Source organism: Dipteris shenzhenensis, chromosome 1 (assembly GCF_047967505.1).
Source record: "Dipteris shenzhenensis isolate YYH24624 ecotype China chromosome 1, Dip_SZ_1.0, whole genome shotgun sequence".
In the NCBI taxonomy this organism is placed as follows: domain Eukaryota; kingdom Viridiplantae; phylum Streptophyta; class Polypodiopsida; order Gleicheniales; family Dipteridaceae; genus Dipteris; species Dipteris shenzhenensis.
Genome location: NC_141596.1, coordinates 9268758 through 9288295, shown reverse-complemented (window position 1 = coordinate 9288295; position 19538 = coordinate 9268758).

Sequence of the window (19538 nt, the reverse complement as noted above, 5' to 3'; positions counted from 1 at the left end):
AACAATATAGAGATCACCTTAACCACTTCCATCCTCCACAAGGAAAGGTGTCAAGTACTTCTCACATATAAATGGGCCATTGTGCATTGACAAACAAGCATGCCTAGATTTGAGTACTGCCCTCATGCATGGACTTGTATTTGCTCCAAACTCCATAATGGCACCCCCTCTAGGACATAAAAGCTCCATAAAGCATAACAAAAAAGAGGGGATATTCTCAAGCCCTACACAACATGTCTGTTTTCCTTCCTTTTCCACTCGATCTACTGATGGCAAGTAATGAGGAAGCATGTAATCACTGAGACTTGAAACACACACCACTTGCTGCCTAGGCAAATGTTTGTGCCTTATGGCCAAGACATTGCAATTCCTTGACGTGAAAAGATGTAACCTACAAAATGGCATTCCTACTTATTAACAAATCCAAATAATTAGTAAAAGTCACCATAATCAGGTTGTTTAAAGTCAATAGAACACCTTCATTTGAAATTTTCCCGCATGTGCATAATAGTAGGCATCGATAATATCAACCATCCATCTCATGCACACTTTCAATCTCTACCACAAGGCAACTCACTCCACCATGGAAATGCCCAACCATAGTCATCAACAATAGCTATAGAAACACTAAGGGAATATGTGATATGATCATTTGTGACATGTCTAATGTTGGTCTTTATTGTTGCCTAAACTATGCTTTGATCAAAGGAAAAATGGAAAATAGACTTTGAGAAAAAGTGAAAATTCCAAAGGAATACATAGTTCATGTGGCTGATGCTAGGAAGGCTGTGGGTCAAGCTTATGTCCACAAGATGCAATGGGTAAATTGTTGCTTTTATCATTACTGATATATTGTATATAAATGATAAACATTATGCAATAATAAGTATGCATGTCAATTACGTACAACTCCTCTCAATAGTAAATCCAAGAAATGGAGGGGCATAGTTTAAGGTTTTGTGGTCGTTTTATGAGGCAAAGTGACCAATTATAACATTAGACAAGCTCTATTTCATGTTGCTCCAATGGGAAGAAAGTTTGGGTGCTTAAAATTCTTGGTACTGAGACAAAAATCTTCATGACTCTTATGGTATTTCACATGGTGATCATGCAATTCATTACACTATATGGATGGCAAAGGAGGTTTGGATAGTGCAACTTTTGGAAGAGAGTGAACGTCTACTTCAACAAGTCATTGATGCTTCAATAACTAGTGCTCAAGTTGTTTTGCAAGCTCATTCAACTTTGAAAGAGTATCTTGAAGATATTGTAACATGACATAGAGAAGATATATTTTAGCCTTTGAACGAGTTTATAGTAGTGAGTGCACCATATCAAAGCAATTGGATATGCTTGATTGTGTTAAAAGAGTGGTTTATAGGTATCTTTCTTTGTTTAAGAATAATGAGTTCTTTGGAAATCAATAGTTTAATTAAGCTTGCACTTGTGCATGTTCATGAGAGTGTGCCCCATGTCTGCAAGGCATGAACAATGTAAGCCAATGTATCATATGTATATATAGAAATATGAATGGGTATGTGTATGCAAGAATATATGTGTATATGTTTGTGTGTTTATACATGTATGTATGTAATGCCAAGACTTGAATACACTGCATACCACATACACACATACACTTGGAGTAGTTCTTTAGACAAACATGCCAAGACTCCAAGTGGCCTTCAAATTAAGTCTCTTAGGACCTCTCACTAATAAAAGGGTTAATGGAAGACAAGGCTCATTCGATAGGAATGGCACACACTTCTGAGCTATCTCATCCATTGGAAGCACATGTATTCTCTTGTTTGGCTCTTTCAAAGCATTAAAAATTATCCATGTTATAAAGCAATAGCCATAGCTCTAGTCTCCTAGGACCCTTTGCTATTGAAAGGGTCAATGAAATCTCATCTATCCTATTGTTTGGTTCTTTCCATCCATGTCTTGTAATGTGATAAAGTGATAGCCATGTTTGAAATCTCCCAGGACCCTTTTGCTACCATGGCAAAAGGCTCCAATCGATCTATCTATTCTCTATCTTGGTTCTCTTAGACTACTTGGCTATACTTTTGCTTGACTCTTTCAGAGCATTATTTCATTCATGCATCAATGCTCTTACTCAAACTCTTTCAAAGCGTTAAAAAAATCCATCCATGTTTTTTAATGTGGCAAAGCCATAGTGATGACTCAGGACCTTTTTGCCAACAAAAGGGTCTAGAGGGCATCATCATGGTTGTGACCAAGTCAAGGTGTTATACAAGCATGTCAGTGCTTAACACAGACATGAAGCAATAGTCATTATTTGCCGAAATGCATATCAGTCTATAAATAGAGGTAGCATGAATAACAATTATGATTGAGAGTGATTGGGAACATCACGAGGGGATGTTGAGGTGTACTTACTTATTCATCATTATAACCCTCCTTTAGAGAACATCATCAATATTTGAACAAAAAGTGAACACTTTAGAGACTCTTATAAATCCCTCCCTACCATACTCTCTTTTGAGGATTATGGTAATTCAGTCTATTTTATAAGAGTTTCCCTTAGCTTTATTAATCCCATAATTGAAGTATTGAGAATCCTTGGATGAGTAGGAAAGAGATATTGCTAAAAAGGAGGGGCATGGATTGAATGCTTGTGTCATTGATGTTGGCAAGAGATCCAAATAGGAGTGGGCTAGTCATGGAGATGGCAAGGTGACAACATTGGTCCAAGTGACCAGACAATAGGAGAATTTACTACCTAGAAGGGTTTACAGCGAAGGTAGAGAGACAAAACAAGCTGCTATGTCCACTATGCATGTAGCCCTTAGAAAGGCAATCGGCCCTATTAAAGAATCTAGCGAAAACAAAGTTGGGTAATAGTATTCTTTGTTGGTGAGTGTATTGTAGGAGATGATGCTTGTGGTGATGGTAATCTCCATGAACTCCATAGCCATAGGTGTATTTGCAAGGCGAGGAGTTATAGCAGAAGCTGGTGGGCAAGGTGATGCACAAGGGGTTAGCACATGGGCTATTTTTGTAGGTGGAGAGGAGGGCTAGATGACATTTCCTCTTTGGTTGTAGAACTGGAAGCAAGGGTCAATTTGTACCAAGATGATGTCATTGGTTGTATCAAGCGGGGCACTGAAGGTTTGTGGAATATGAAATATGCTCCCTTATCATCAAAGAAGATTGCCAAAATACACTCCCATGGTGAAGATCATAAAATACACTCCCTTATTACCAAAGAAGATTGCTGCTGAAAGAAATTCGCGCATGCATACCAAGGTCCCACAATCATAACCATCATCTCATGTACTAGGGTCTAAGCTTGTAGTGATATCATGTGTGAAGTACTTAGTGGGATGTGGTTAATACATATGACTAGTTGGTAGTTAGTAGTTACTAGATTGTAGCTAGGAGACATGACTAGTTAGTAGTTAGAGTTAGTTCTAACTTCTAGGTAGTCTGGTAAGTTCTAGCTTAGCCAACACTGTACTAACCAATAATTTTTAAGTAGAATAAAGATACTAGAGTATAACTAATCGACATGACTAGTTAGTAGTTTCTAGTTACTAGTTAGTACTACCTTCTAGTAGTTAGTAGTTAGTACTACCTTCTACGTAGTCTACTAAGTTCCAACTCAACTAAAAACTACTAATTGATAAGTTGTAAGTAAAATAAAGATACCTTGCATAATCTAGGTTTGATAGATATTCTACTATCTTGGGAGTGTGCTAATAAAGAGGTCTTTGGTAACACTTTATGGACACTTTATGGCTATTGACATAGCTGCCTCATAGTGTGATTGCTTAGGTTTGAAGTTTCTATGAAGCAAAATCACAACAATTCCAATACCTAAACTATGTATCATGTATGGCATTTAGAAGAGAGGAAGGTGTGATAAGAACTAATAGTTAAGAGGCATCTTTGTTTCTTAAAAGGGGGATCAAAATGCTCTTGTGCAAACTGAAATGCATAGTAAACTCTTCCTATTGTGAAGCAACCATAGGATTGAACTGAGCATCCCAAAGTTTCGTATGGTGCTCATTTCTCTAAAATAGATCTTTGATTTGATTTGCTTCCAACTCTACACTATCAAAGTGTGGTGTGATTGTGAACATCATGGGATAGAGGCAACCAGTGACATCTTGACCACAATGGAGGCACTTCTCAGGGTTTGGATAGAATGCTTGTAACCGATGAAGGCCCTTGTGCTGTGCATGATAGTGGGAGGTAATGTCGTTAGAATCTATCATTAAAATTGGCTGAGGTGGTAATGCAAACCTCATCCTCAATTCAGTATGAAGTGTTTCATTGTTTCTATGGAGAGCCCTTCATTTGAAACATAGAACGTCCCACTCTCAGAATTGTGTCTATGTTATTGGGGGTAGAGACATTTCTTTTTACTTTAGCTTGGATGGTGAGAATCTAGGACTCCATCAACTCTTTTATGAATCAAATCAAGACATTTCATTTGTGTTTCCTTCTAATTTGAGGGGGGATGAGAGGATTCATCTTAGATGTTCAATTTGGGCATAAATGTAAGGTGATTGGTCATGCAAGAATCCATTGTGTACAGAGCTCATCAATAGTGGTTGAATCTTTTGCTAAAGAAAACTCCTTCCGAACTGTGATTGATTTGATCAAAGGATTACCTTCTAAAAGCACATTAGATGTTGCTTTTCAAATGGTGTCTTCACTTCAAAATGTGACAGAGGTTCCTAACTTGTATGCTAGAAATATCCTCTTTGAGTTTCCACCAGCAAATGAAAGTATGTGTAAGAAAACAATACAACGTCTGTGCTCAACACATAACAGGATCTTGTACGTAAGAGAGAAAACAGATAGTATGGAGAATCAAAAATTTGATTACTGTAAAACTGATACAATAGATGGCGCTGCCTCCTAGCTATGCACTCCTATGAAAGAAACTTCGATGGTGAGCTAGAAACAGTAGAAGACGGAGGCTGGATGCTAAGGAATCAAGGTTGCTATAGCCAGTGATGAAATGGGCTTCACGGGCTTGCTCTTATATAGCCACCACAAGTAGTTGGTTAGAGCCAATTGGGTGACCGACCCAGTCGACCCAAAACAACCGACTGGGGATCGGTCCCAAAATAGGCCACCGACCACACAATAGAACCGGTGCGCAAAAAAGAGCAACTAACCTATGATCTCTGTTCGGTCCAGAGCCATTCGAGATCATCTGAGGCTCCAAATGGGCCCCGCAACCTGAGAGTGGGCTGCCCCAGGAAATGCACTGTCTACCCTCAGTGCGGTCAGTCATGGGATGCCTTCTCGCACTTGCATGTAGCTTAGTTGGCGATGTGCCAACTCTATCTAAAGCCGTCTAGCCATCAGGCCACACATGGCCCCCATCTGGTGTGTCTAAACCAGAACCTATTGGATAACCGAGCTACTCAAATGCCTTCTCCTCATATGGGGGGCTTACAAGTAGAGTTCGCTAGTTCTCGCATAGTTACACGAGAGTGGAGCATTGATATCTAACACTGCCCCTCAATGTCCACCCGCAAGTGAACTTACTTTTTTCGGCCCAATGCCGATGAAGATGCCTCTCTAGCAAGTCTCTTCCAAGAGCCTTTGTGAAGATGTCCGCAGCATTCTCTGTAGTCGAATAGTACACCAAGTTGACCTTTCCATCCATGATGAGCTCACGTACAAAGTGATATTGAATCTCAATGTGTTTTGTGTGAGCGTGGAACACAAGGTTCTTTGCAATCACCATGCAACTTTGATTGTCACATGATAACTGCGTAGGCTTGTTCCGCATTGCACCCATGTCTCCTAAAATCCTCCTTAACCACACTGCCTCACAAGAAGCAAAGCATGCTGATTTGTACTCAGCCTCGGTAGAAGAAAGAGCAATTGTAGGTTGCTTCTTGCTGGTCCATGACACAGCTCCAGATCCAAGTGAGAAACAGTAACATGTCACTGATCTCCTACTGTCCACGTCTCCTGCATAATCCGAGTCACAGAATTCGGTCAAGATGTTCCCCTTGGTATAGGTGATGCCATAATCAAGTGTGCCTTTAATGTGTTTCAGCACCCGCATCCCTGCCCTCCAATGGTTCTCCCAGGGCTTATTGAAAAACCTACTTAGTACACCAGTTGCAAAGCTGATGTCCGACCACGTGTTGCACAAGTAAATCAAGTTGACCACAAGCCTTCTGTACTTCACTTCGTCCACCAATGGTGATGAATCCTCATTTGAGAGCTTCACGTCAACCTCCATAGGGCTACCAACTGTCTTGCACTCAGCCATGCCAAATGCCTTCAGTATCTCTCTAGCATACTTTAGCTGTGAAATGAAGATCTATTTTGGCTCTTGCCAAACTTCAATCCCCAAATATGCATCAGTCCGAGGTCTGTCATTTCAAACTCTCTTCCTAGCAAATGCTTTGTCTGCGAGATCTTCTCTTCATGGTTCCCTGTTATGACAAGGTCGTCCACATAAAGGACCACAATCATACACTTACCTCCTTCTCTGAAGATATACAAATTTGCATCAGATGGGCTCCTCCTAAACTCGTTTTGTAGAAAGTAGGCATCAATTCACTGGTACCACGCTCGTGGGGCCTGTTTCAGCCCGTAAAGTGCCTTCTTTAGTTTACAGACTTGCATGGCCTCCATCCACCTATCATCACCTTGTGCTTCTTCAAGACACTTGGGTTCATCAGCACGGATCACCTCTGTCATCAAAGCATAGTTGACCAAGTGTTTCTGCACCCTTCTTTGCTCCTCTAATCTCTTGGACCGCCGGCGGTGTTCAAATGGTTTCTCCTCAATGGCTGGAGGTTCTCTATCGTCCAAAGGCTGCTTTACCCACTTCGGGAATGGCCATTGCCATTGTGGTTCTGCAGGCTCTTCTTCCTCTTCTTTATCTTGAATCCTCCCAAGCACCATTGGGGAAGTTTGGTCTGCTGTTGGTGGTTGTACTAGATGGATATCTTGGTCCTAGTTGTCTGGCAAGGAAGCATCCTCCTCCAATTGATGTGGCTATTCTGAGAAGACCACATCGCGACTTACCATTACCTTCTTGGAAACACGGTTATAGAGATAGTAACCCTTCGCCTCTTCACTGTAGCCCAGGAAAATACACTTCCAGCTGTTCGATTCCCATTTGGTCCTGTTAACATCAGGGACATGCACAAAACAGTCACATCCAAAAACTTTGAAATGTGCAGCTGAAGGTTTCTTACCAGAAAAGGCCTACAGTGGAGTCATCCCATTCATAGCCTTTGTGTAGCTACGATTCAGAATGTAAACTACCGTGTTACATGCTTCAGCCTAGAAAGTCTTTGGCAAATCTTTCCCTTTTAGCATACACCTACCCATTTCGCAGATGACGTGCATCTTGTATTCTGCTACTCCATTTTGCTGTGATATATGTGGCAGGGGTTTCTGCCTCGTGATCTCGTGACTTTTGCAGTAACTTTCGAATTCACTTGATGTGAACTCTCCACCTCTGTTTGATCTCAATTTCTTCACCTTCCTCCCCGTTTCTTTCTCGACCATTACATGCCATTCCTTTAATTACTAAAAGCATTGTCTTTAGTTTTCAGGAACTACATCCATATCCTTCTACTGTAGTCGTTGATCGGCATCATGAAGTAATAGGAACCACCCAAAGCTTCCGTCTCCATCTTTTTGTAGAGGTCCGTGTGAACGAGCTCTAGAGGAGCCTTTGCCCTGCTAGCCTCTTTAGGAAAGGGATGCCAATGCTGCTTGCCCATCATACAAGCTTCACATACATCGGGCAGATCTGTAATTTGTGGTAGGTCTACAATCATTCCACTTTTATGCATCTCCTTTAAAGAACTAAGGTTTAGATGACCAAACCTCTCATGCCACAGCTTAGTGTTCTTCACGTTCGCTCGAGCACTGAAAGCTGAGAGTTTGTAGATGTTGTTGCACTGTGTACCTTTACCAATGACCAACCTTTGAAGATCCAAAATTTGTGCACCATTCTTATCGAAGTGAACTTTGAGGTCTCGATCCGTGATCGCAGAAACGGGCAAAAGTTCCTCTTGATATCTGGCACATAAAGAACATCGGACAACTATTTTACAACTCCATCTGACTTGAGAGCAATCGTACCTTTTTCTTTTGCTGGACATTTTGCATCATTGCCGACTGCTACTAGGATGTCATTCCTTATCGGCTGTAGAGAGGTATACCAATCCTTCTGACTGGTCATGTGGCACAATGCACCACTGTCAATAATCATGGTTCATCCATAGGTACATGAACTACCTCCATGCAAATCTCCTGAATTCCTACGAATAGCTCTACTGGTACTGCCTACACACTGTTGCTAGAATCTTTCTTTATACCGTTCTTCTCATCTATAATCTTCTTTCGGCACTCATTCTGCTTGTGCCCTACCTTGTTGTAATAGAAGCACTTGATCTTCTTCTTTCTCTTTTTATCATTAGAAGAAGATGGGTTACCAGAGTCCTTACCCTTACCTTTCTTTGATCCAGCGTAGAAAGCTGAATCTGCTCCAGTCCTCGTCTTTTGATGCATCTCCTCCTCTAGAAGCATTGTACTAAAATCCTCAAAGTCGAGGGGTGGATTTCTGTTTTGCGTATTCAGTGCCATAACAAGACCATCGTACTTTGGTGGGAGAATTCGTATGCACCTTCGTGCTAGATTCTTGCTGATGATGGTGATGCCAATCGTAGTCATCTGATCGTGCAGATTCTTCACCCTGGTGATGAACTTCTCTACTGCTTCAGACTCAGGCAGATTCTCATTTGCGAGTTGAGTCTCCAGATTTTGAATCTGCGTCTGATTCATGGTCTCGTACTGATTTTTCAAGACCGTCCATGCCTCCTCTGCTGTGGTGACATGTTGAATTAATGCCATGATAGAATCACTTACACTACAGACAATAGAACACAATGCATCTACATTTCTTCTTGTCCACGCGAGAATCTCATCCGCAGTTGGTACTATCTGTTCTACTGCATTGGTCGGATTCAGTCTTGGGACCGGCTTCATGTTCACCCTAGTAGCAGTATCCCAAAGCTCGTATGCGCTTAGGATGGTCATCATCTTGAACTTCTAGAGTGGATAGTTAGTGCCATCCAACTTTTCGCTTTCGCTGAACGGTGGGATTCGCAATCTTTCGGGCTACCAAATCTTCTTGCTAGAGTCCAAGCACTGATACCATGTAAGAAAATAATACAACATCTGTGCTCAACAGATAACAGGATCCCGTATGCAAGAGAGAAAACAGATAGTATGGAGAATCAAAAATTTGATTACTGTAAAACTGATACAATAGATGGCGCTGCCTCCCAGTCGTGTGCTCCTGTGAAAGAAGCTTTGATGGTGAGCTAAAAATAGTAGAAGACAGAGGCTGGATGCTAAGGAATCAGGGTTGCTGTAGCCAGTGATGAAATGGGCTTCACGGGCTTGCACTTATATAGCCACCACAAGTAGTCGGTTAGAGCCAATTGGGTGACTGACCTAGTCCACCCAAAACGACCGACTGGGGGTCTCCCAAAATAGGCCACCGACCACACGATAGAACCGGTGCGCAAAATAGAGCAACTAACCTACGGTCTCCGTTCGGCCTAGAACCATTCGGGATCATCTGAGGCTCCAAACGGGCAACCATCAAGCCACACATGGCCCCCATCTAGTGTCCAAACCAGGACCTACCGGATAACCGAGCTACTCAAATGCCTTCTCCTTATATGGGGGGCTTACAAGTAGAGTTCGTTGGTTCCCGTGTAGTTACACGAGAGTGGAGCATTGATATCTAATAGTATGAGGACAAAAGGAATGGGACTTAAATTTGATGCCCATGTTAGGAAGTGAGGGGGTGAGAAGTCATATTTTGGCATTTGATGGTGTTGTGAGATTAAGGAGGTGTGGATGCCATTTGGTGTGCAAATAAACTATGTTCTTTCTTTGATTGATCTAGTGTAGAAAATGATCGCCAATGCAATGATTGTCTTTTCAAGGTGGTGAATAATGGCCAATGTATCAAAGATTTACAATCTCTCCATCAGCTCTTTTATGAGATTTGATCAGAGGATTATCTTCAAGCTTATTTGCTTTGTATATAAGGTCCTTTTTCTACATGTCTCTTAGGACCTTGTTGCTAGCGAAGAAGTCACTAAACATATGTGAGAAGCCAATGATTTCTAAAAAGTAGCAAGCTATACATAAATGCCATCAAGTTGAGAGAGACACTCATGAATCTGCCTACCAACATGATTTTGGGACCCTTTCATGAGCGAAAGGAGCAAGCTACAAGTTAATGTGTGACCCTTTATGATTGTCCTCGCATGTGGTTGTTAGATTATTTCTACAAATTGTAAGACAGCCCAAACACTCCTCATTGGCATCTTTGCTGAACGTTCTTTGTTGCTGACCTTTAGTGGTTGTTAGATTATTTCTATAAATTACAAGACAGTCCAAACACTCCTCTTTTGCCCGTGAAAGGGTTAATGGAAGAAATAATCAACAAGAGGATAGACCCTTTCGCTATGTCAAAATGACGATGAGTTGGACACTCCGAAGGCCCCGAGCCGTTGATGGTAGGGAAGTGAATAGTAGATGAGTAGACATTGAGCAATGGAGTGTAGGTGGCATTTGTGAGTAGAGTGGAGGAGATGACAAGGTGCCAGATGTTGAAGGTCAGGAAAGGGAGGTTAATCCACCCATGCTACTTCCTTGAAAGTGGAGGTAATACAAGGAAGGATGGGTTGAGTTGGATTGAGCACCCGGGTCATTGATGTACGCGAGAGATCTGAACATGCATGGGCTAGTCTTGGAGACAGCATGGATCTAAGTGACTAGGATGTCTACCTAGAAGAATTAGTGCGAAAGCGTGCTACTACCATGCCCACTATGCCTACACAGTGCAGCCCTCGGCCTGTAATTAAAGAGTCAAGCACCGAAAGCAAAGCTGAGCAAAGAGTATTCTCTGATGGTGAGTGAGAATGCCTGCGGTGATAGAATTATCTCAAGGAACACCATACCTATAGGTGTACTCGCAAGGTGAGGAGTTGTAGCAGAAGCTGGCAGGCAAGGCGTTTAACGGTCAGCCTATGAGGAGGCTGGAACATGGTTGTAGCAGTGGAAGCAATTCTACTTACTACTTAGTATACTCTCAGCATCATATGAACAAGGTGAATTACATTCATAAGGCCTGCCCAATATTATCAATTGTTGTGTATAAGAGGGAGTGGTCGGACCAGTGAATAAAATTTGTTTTGTAAGTTGTGTTGTTACAATATTTGTTTTTTCAGATATGATCAATTGTGGAACCATGAATACAAGTTGGTTCTTCTATTAATTGTTTGAAATTCTTTTGTCCCATGAATTTGTGTAGTTGTGTTGAATTTGTAGTGTTGTTGCAATGTATATTGAAGTCCCCTAATATTGTAGTCGGAATTTGCTGTTGTACTTTGTTTATCATTGTTTGCAATATATTTATAAGTGTTGATTGTGGTGAGGAAGGGTGTTTGTAAACATTAATTATTACAAATGTTGAGTTTTGATGTGTTTTGAATATTGTTAACAAACACTCTGATCTCTTCTGTATAATGTATTCTTGCATTTGCAATTGAACATCAGTTTTGTAACATGTTGCAATTCCAACGCCATTGTTGTTTTGCAAGATTGTGAAATTTTCCAAGAAGAGTGATTGATTATTTTGACAATGAAGTTCTTGGAGGCATAATATTGTGACACTCATGAGGCTTTTGTCAGCAACAATGTCTTTGTAGTGTGAAGAGAATGCTCTAACATTTAAAGATTACAACGTCATTTGTGGGGTATTGTTTAAGGAGTGGTTAATTTGATTTTGTATCCATTGCCGATGTAATCTCAATCTTTCTATTTCTTTCATAACATTTTCGTCGATTTTGATGTATTTAGGTATGAGTGGCTTCATGAGGTAAAGGTTCTCTAGGTTGCAAAGTGCTGTGTATGTAAGGCCATGTGCCTTGATGAAAGAAGGATTAAATGCAAGATAGTCCATAGATAGAGCTTGGGAACGGTGTATTGTTCTTGCAGCTGCTACTGGTTGTAGTGGAAATTGTCATCTAGTGATAGTGTTCAAATGGTTTTTTCAAATTTGAAATTCCCTTGTTATTTGTATGTCCATTATGGGAAAATTCTGTTAATGTAGAGGTGCTTGTTGTTGAAGCGAGTTTTTCTTCCAATGATATTATTAGTAAATTGAACCTAAACAATTTGAGGCTCAATTACGATGAACAATTGTTTGAATATTGCATCGGCACCGTTGACTAGACCATCACTAATGTCCAAGTTTCCTGAACATATTTCTATTATCATTCCTAGCTTTAGGTACAATGTTTGGTGCAATCCTGATGTGTTCTTAGGAGATGTAGGAATGTTTATTGTTTTGCTACATGTCTTGTGTCTTTTGTCAATTGCTTTCAAGATATGTGGATTTTTCTTAAGTAATGAGAAGACCTTCTCATTGCGTGCATCCTTGCTTGCATTTGTGTAGAATAAGTAAGGTATGTTTTCCTTTTTTATTGCTTGATGAAAGTATTTATTTTATGGGGCACACTATGTATGCTACATAGCACATGGTTTATGCTATTCAGCTTACTAAATATACCATATAGCATGTGTTGTCATCTTGGGGCATCAGCTTTATTAATTCATAAATTAGGACATTGTCTTTCCAAAATGATGACATTGATCTTGTGTTTGTTGCTTGGTCCACGAATATCCATGAGTCTTTTGTTGCACTTGCTTGACACAAATCTCCACAAAGAATAATGTCTACTCCTTCAAAAGGTTGCAAGTGATTGTGCTTAATCTCGTGGAGACACATGTCAGCAAAGCGACAAGTGTACTGTGTCCAATTAAAGATACCTCATCAAATACCACTAGTTCAAGGTCTTTGTACAAATTGAGATAGTTCTTATAATTTTTCAGCTGAGAGGCTTGTGTAATGAGATGCCATTAGTGGCAAATGAAGTGCTGCATGTATAGTTGTGCCGCCAATGTTGAAAGTCGCCTTGCCTGTGTATGCAAGCAATAACAATTTGGGGAGCTCTATGTCTAATGAATGATTATGTGAGTAGTGTCGTAAAAGGGCTTGTACTATGAGTAGTAGTGTGAATGTTTTCCCTGTTCCTACATTTCTTGTTAGGAAAAGATGATGTCGTTTATTCGTAGCACATTTTTTCTTTAGCATTATGTCTTCGAGAAGCAAACATTGTTCTCATGGAATAGTAATATTGTGTGTTAGGCATCATTGAATATTTCGGCAAAGACTTGTCAAAATGTTGAGACATTTTTGTTTTTTTTCGCATTTCTAACCCAATGTCATATTTGTCGACATTGGTTAATGTTTGGTTTGATATTGAAAATGATGTTGTCAATGTATCATTTGACCTTGCAGGGAATTTTAGAATTAGTTTGATAAACTGTCTTCATTGGGTTGTATGATGTGTTTGTTGGAAAAGAACATGTCATGCCAAGTTTGATAATTTTCATCAAGAGTAAGTTCATTATTGTGATATGGAAGAAATAGAATGCATTTCTCGTGGTAGTAATTTTTTGGGTCTTTTTGAAGGTTGTAGTTATTGAAGCGGATGATCTTATGTTTCTTTCTTTTTTTGTATTTAAATTTGTAATTGTGTATTGGCTCATAAAAGTTGCTAGGCATATATCTAGAAGATTATTGTGTGTTTCAAGTACTTCATCATGATGTCATCAAAGAAGATGTTGGTATTTTTAGGGCGCATTTTCTCCAATTGCTCTCGATGTTTTAGTAGATAAGTGCATTTTTTGGGAGGATTTGTGTTAATATATTGAAATTGTCTAGTGGATGATGATAATGGTAAAGAAAGTGCCAAGTAAACTGCTTATTGAGAGCTAATATGTTGAGTATTCAAGATGGCATTTCCCACTCTATGAATGCACTCGTTTATTGGAGTGTTGGAAGCAATACTTGTACCGAGTGCTAACTCACAACTTTTGTTGTCTCTTTGTCTATTTTGGTTATGTATGATGTGCAGTATGCAGCTACTCCATGTGGGTTTCGAATGAATCGAAAATCTGTGTTCACTCCCCATAACTTTGACATTGTTGGGTTTAGGTTATTTGTGTAAATGTCTTTTGGTTCCCTTTGTAAAAATAAAGTGGGTTGAGAAATAGAAGAACGAATTAAAAGAATGTAATCCTCTTCAGACATAGTCAATGCATCTAGAAAGCTAGTGTAGTCTAGTGTTAATGTATGTTCTTCTAGTAGCTGACTTTTAATTTTTCTCATTGTTTTTTTTGAAGTATTTGTTTTCGATATGATCTTCCAAAGGTTCCAAGATTTGTGTTTGTTGCAATATAAGAAAACATGGAAATCCAAAACTACATTTATCTTTTCTTTTGAAGCAAGTTTTACAATGTTTGTGTGTTTGCATCTCGTGTTTGTCATGGGGGAATTTGGAGATATTTGTTGAAATGTATTTATCAACAAAATTTTCAATGTCATGGTTGGAATCAATTCCAAACCTAGGGGAATTTTGGACCCACAAGAGGCCATGATCATGTTGACTACCTCTATTTTGAAATTCTATTACAAAGAAGAAGTCATTTATTTTTGTTGCATCTTTTTTTAATAAATTCTTAAGGGCTTGAAATTTGTATATGTAGTATTGTGCTATTGTTATAGGATCAGATCTTATCAAATTATGAATTTCTATATTTGGGTTAGAAATTGTGGAATCTTTTGGAGGATTTAGTTTTCTCAGACATTGTAGAAGTGGCTCCCAAAGTTTTTCTATAGCAGATAGTGTTATAAAGAAACATGGTGGTCCTAATTGTCTTAACATTGCAAATAGGTTTTCTTTGAGTTGTTGCTTATAATCAATCGAAGTTCTTAGATGTGTGAAGTCACGAAATCCAAAGTTGGATTGTAGAAGTTTTTCAATATTAGTATCCAAAAGAACATCTTTGTCTTGCAATGTTCTACCTTTTGTTTGTGCTTTACGCTGCATACAAACCCAAGATGAAGAAAGAATTTGATGGACCAATATTTTCATTGTTTTGAAAAATAGATTATCTATTGACGTTGCAAACCCATGGTCCACATTTAATAATTCTCAAGTTGCAATAGTTTGGTATGAAGTGTGCTTTGGAATTGCATAGTTCCTTTTTTTCCCATAAAAAAGATTGGGATATGCTAATTCCTCACAATATTTGTCTTTAAAAATACTTAGGGGTGAAAATCCTTCAGAAGGTGTTGCAACAATAGTTTGATCTTCAAAGTCGACAACTTGTTGGCTTGCATATATGCCATGAACAAGAGTATCTGTTGCAATATCATCTTCTTCTATTTGGATATTCTCTTTAATATCATCTTGTAATTGCTCTTCGAATTGTTGAACATTCTTAGTATGACTTTCCCAAAGAGGATTTACTTTTGCCTTATTTTCCTTATATAGAGGAGTTTGTGATAAATCCACCAAAGCAAGCATAGTTAATGTTGGACGCACAGTACCACTCATGTAGCTATCTTTGTATGATAGCTTGTGTTTTATTGCAACTGCAATAGTGTCATTTTGCCCTGTGAATCTTGGCAATACTTATTGAGATCTATCAACATTAGCAAATACATTCACAATAATTCCATGTAGACCATATTGCCCTTCATACAAAAGCTCATGAATTTGAGCAAAAGGTATACGAATTGCTAACCAAATGTGCCTTGAGTTGATTTAGTTGACTTGTTGATGGTAGTATAGTAGGCATTTGCATTTTCCTCTTATTTAGCAATGGCATTTTTCTTTTTTTGACTTCTTTGTTGCAAATAGAACACAAGTAATGTTTTTTTGAAGTTGATTTTGATATAGTAAATCCATTGGTTTGCAAAAATATTGCTTTTTGCTCTATGAGCTTTCTCATATTCAATAGAAATTTCAGTGATCCACAACAAATACATGGAAATGATGGGGTATCCAATATTTTTTCCCAATATTGTTCTTCATATATGTTGTCATTTCTTTTTCTTTTGCATAGTTGTGACTTTCTTTTGATGTGTTGTTCTTCTTCAACAAATTTTGATGTATTCAACATTGCAGCTAGGTAAAGGAAATTTCTTTGCATTTTGTATACTTTGTTTAAAACAACTTGCATTGTATAAGTTGGTTCTTTTGAAGTTTGGAAGAATAACGAAGCAACTTCTTTGGCTGAGAGCAAAGGCTTTTGAATCAATATTTGTTGTATTTCATTTGCATCTTTTTCATTCCACACTTGATATGTTCATTTTTTACTTAAATGGATTAATGGAGTTAGTGTGTGAACATCATTGGATTGATCTAACAAGAAAGTATGTCTATTAGTTCATTTGGTGGCTCCTATTGAGAATGTATTCTTGATGATTACTCCATTGTAACATAGCAAAGTAAATGATGTATCAAACATAATGTTAATCTTTTAAGAATATCAACAATTAGTGCAAGTTATGTCGACTAACTTTGAACTAAGTTTTGCATGTCATTTATTGTCAAACACGACTTGTTAGACATTGCTTGGAAGGTATACCATGGAACACTAAAATGATTTATATCAGAAACAATGTTTTCGAATAGAGTTGTCAATATTTCCTCATAAGTAAAGCTTGGAAAAATTTGAACAAGACAAACAATGATATTTGTATTCAAGGGATATAAACTATTAAAAGTTTCATCTTTTGTAAATTGTTTTTTCCGAAGGAAAGTTTGCAATTCCATCTTCACAAATGAATACACTTTTATTTCAATTATGTCAATAAACAACAAATTCCAAATGTTGTTGACACGTTGCATTACAACAAAAGTATTGTGGCAAGCAAATGCAAATACTATGCATTAGGCTCAAATGCAATTACAAATCTAGAACTATTAATGATGAAGCTACCGCTAGGTTTTGTTGTTTTGAGCTTGCTTCATGCCATCATAAGATCTTCCTCATACATTTGGAGGAAAGGAACACTCAAGGAAAGTATTATGTCAACATATGGACCTTGAACATGAATTGGAACCACTTCTCCATTGCGTTGAACTATATCACCAGTCAAGCTAGCAACTTGCTCAACATTTTGAGGTCCTTTGCAAGAGTAGCAATATGGTCGAAGTGGTCTTTGCTAATGTGAAATCCTCCACAAGTCTCACATACATGCTCCACAAGGTCTACATTCACATTTGTGAAGTACAAAATACCAAATACTTGTTGTTGCACAACAATTTGTTAGGAAATTTTTAATGGTTGAATAATTATTAAAAGTGTGGAGGCAAGATTATGCACCTTTGTGCCATAGCCTAGCCAAGAAACTTGGCTAGAAAATGCTATTTGCAAAGCTTCTTTGGTTGGACCATCAGCAACCTTCACCAAAATGGTGAAGTCGAATACACAAATTGTATTCTTTGCCTTTAAGAATGATACGTTCTTTAAGATGTACATAACAACACCTTCGTCATTGAATTCTTGCACAAGCTGGGATGATGTAGGTTTTCTTTCATTCATGGACGACAACTACAAAAGAAAATTGAACATGAGACAAAACATACTTCATGATAAACAAAAGAAATAACTTTTGAGATTAACTCACTGCAACTCGGTCTTCATCTCTTGGTCCATCTGCAACAATTATTTGATTGGCCATTCCTTCTTCATTTTCCACTTTGATTATCACTATTGCAATTGTGCCCATCACATTTGATTTATTCAACTTGCTGAAGTTTATATGCTCTGCTGCCCAAGAGACGTATGTGCATAGAGGACAATTGGGCAATAAACAAAGGTTTCCTTCAAATGGTTCACCTCTAACGATGCAAGTGGTAGCATCAACAAGCAAAGAAAATCTAGAGGTTCCTCACTCTGTTGGCCGTTTTACTACAACACTTGTTCCTTCAGTTCTATAGAATTCTCCAACTTGTAAAAAGTTTACAAATTGATGAATGTAAGTGGAAGGAAAGAGTAAAGTGAGAGTGTGAGAACAAAACTTATCGCTAAGGTCGCCTTTCAAGAAAGTGGGATATTTTGGATTTACTACTTTGTAAGTACCATACTTACAAAGTAACTTTCCCTCAAACACAAATCTATAAGGAGTGCAATTGGATAGTTGAGTAATGCTAAGTTGCACTAGAGAGTTGCCCCCACCTACATAGTTTTCCTTTGATGGCACTATGGCTTTGGCAATAGAAGGAAAGTTATGAGGTGGTGGTTGCAAATTTTGGGAATGGTTAGGACCATTGTAGGAGTTAACCTTATCGTTTTTCTCTTTGCACAACACTTGTTTACTTGCTGCAAGTACAAATGTGGAAGAAAGTAAGCTAATACACTATTTACGACAATATTATTTAGCAATCATATTTCTTTGTGGTGCAATGTGATTAGAAATAGAATAATGTTTGAATGGAAAACACAATATCATGTACAAATTAAATCAATTAAGATCAAGAAGTTGAAAGAACAATAGAACTACTCATAAATTTGATGTTAATTATATTTCCAATGCTTCAAAAGATAACATATTTGCCAATACAAAAATAATACAATGAAAGAAAAACCATGTACTTTTTTTGGCCAAGATACTTCTCAAAAATGCCTACATAGACATGTCAAAATAATAGAGTATTAATCAATAATAATCACATCCTTCTTGCTTCTTTTGGAGGGCACTACTTGTGCTTCTTCGCTTTTATGTTTTTTATGCTTCTTACTACATTCCACATGAGTTGTTATTGTGAAGCCTACACAAGATGTGGGGACCACAGATGTAGCAGCAAAACTCTCCACTGCATCATTGGAAAATTCAGATGATTCAACTCAATCGAGCATACACTTGCACAAAAATCAAAACATGTATTAACCTTCTTGTAGAAGAAAACATGATTGAAATGATGCATAAGTACCGCAGTGACTCCGAACCATGTTGAAGTTCACCATCCACTGCCACACAATGTCACATAAGCCTGGAGCTTTGAATGCATGAATAATGAAGAGCCTCAATGTTGCAAAGGCATGAAGGATGCGTCCTGAGAATGGAAACTACCTTAAGCCTAGACTTTTAATGCATGAGAAATGAAGATGGTCGCCTTCGCAGAGGCGTGAAGGGAGATGCTCAACGTTGGAAGAGGCGAGTCTTGAAGAGCTTGTCAAAAACAAAAAACTGGAAAGCTCCACACAAACCAAAGGCACCACCACATGCGCCACCAACCACTCAAAGCGCTGTCATTTTTGCCAATGGGAGATCATCAAACAACGAATGCGCCATCAATTTGGCCAATGGGAATCCATTTTAAAACAAATGTTTATTTTAATTCATAAACAATGAATTTAGGCTTTTGCCAAAATGTAGCCATTGCTTAGGCTACCCTAGGGTAGGCCAAAAATGGGTTCAGTCCCCTAAAAAAAGAACCCTTACAAAATTTGGCCAACCTAGGGGCGAGAGCCCAAGGCCTACGCAGCACAGAGCCATACTTACCCTACCCCAAATGCCGCCTCAACCGAGAGGATGGTGTGGCTGACGACTGGGTCCGAACTGTCTAGAA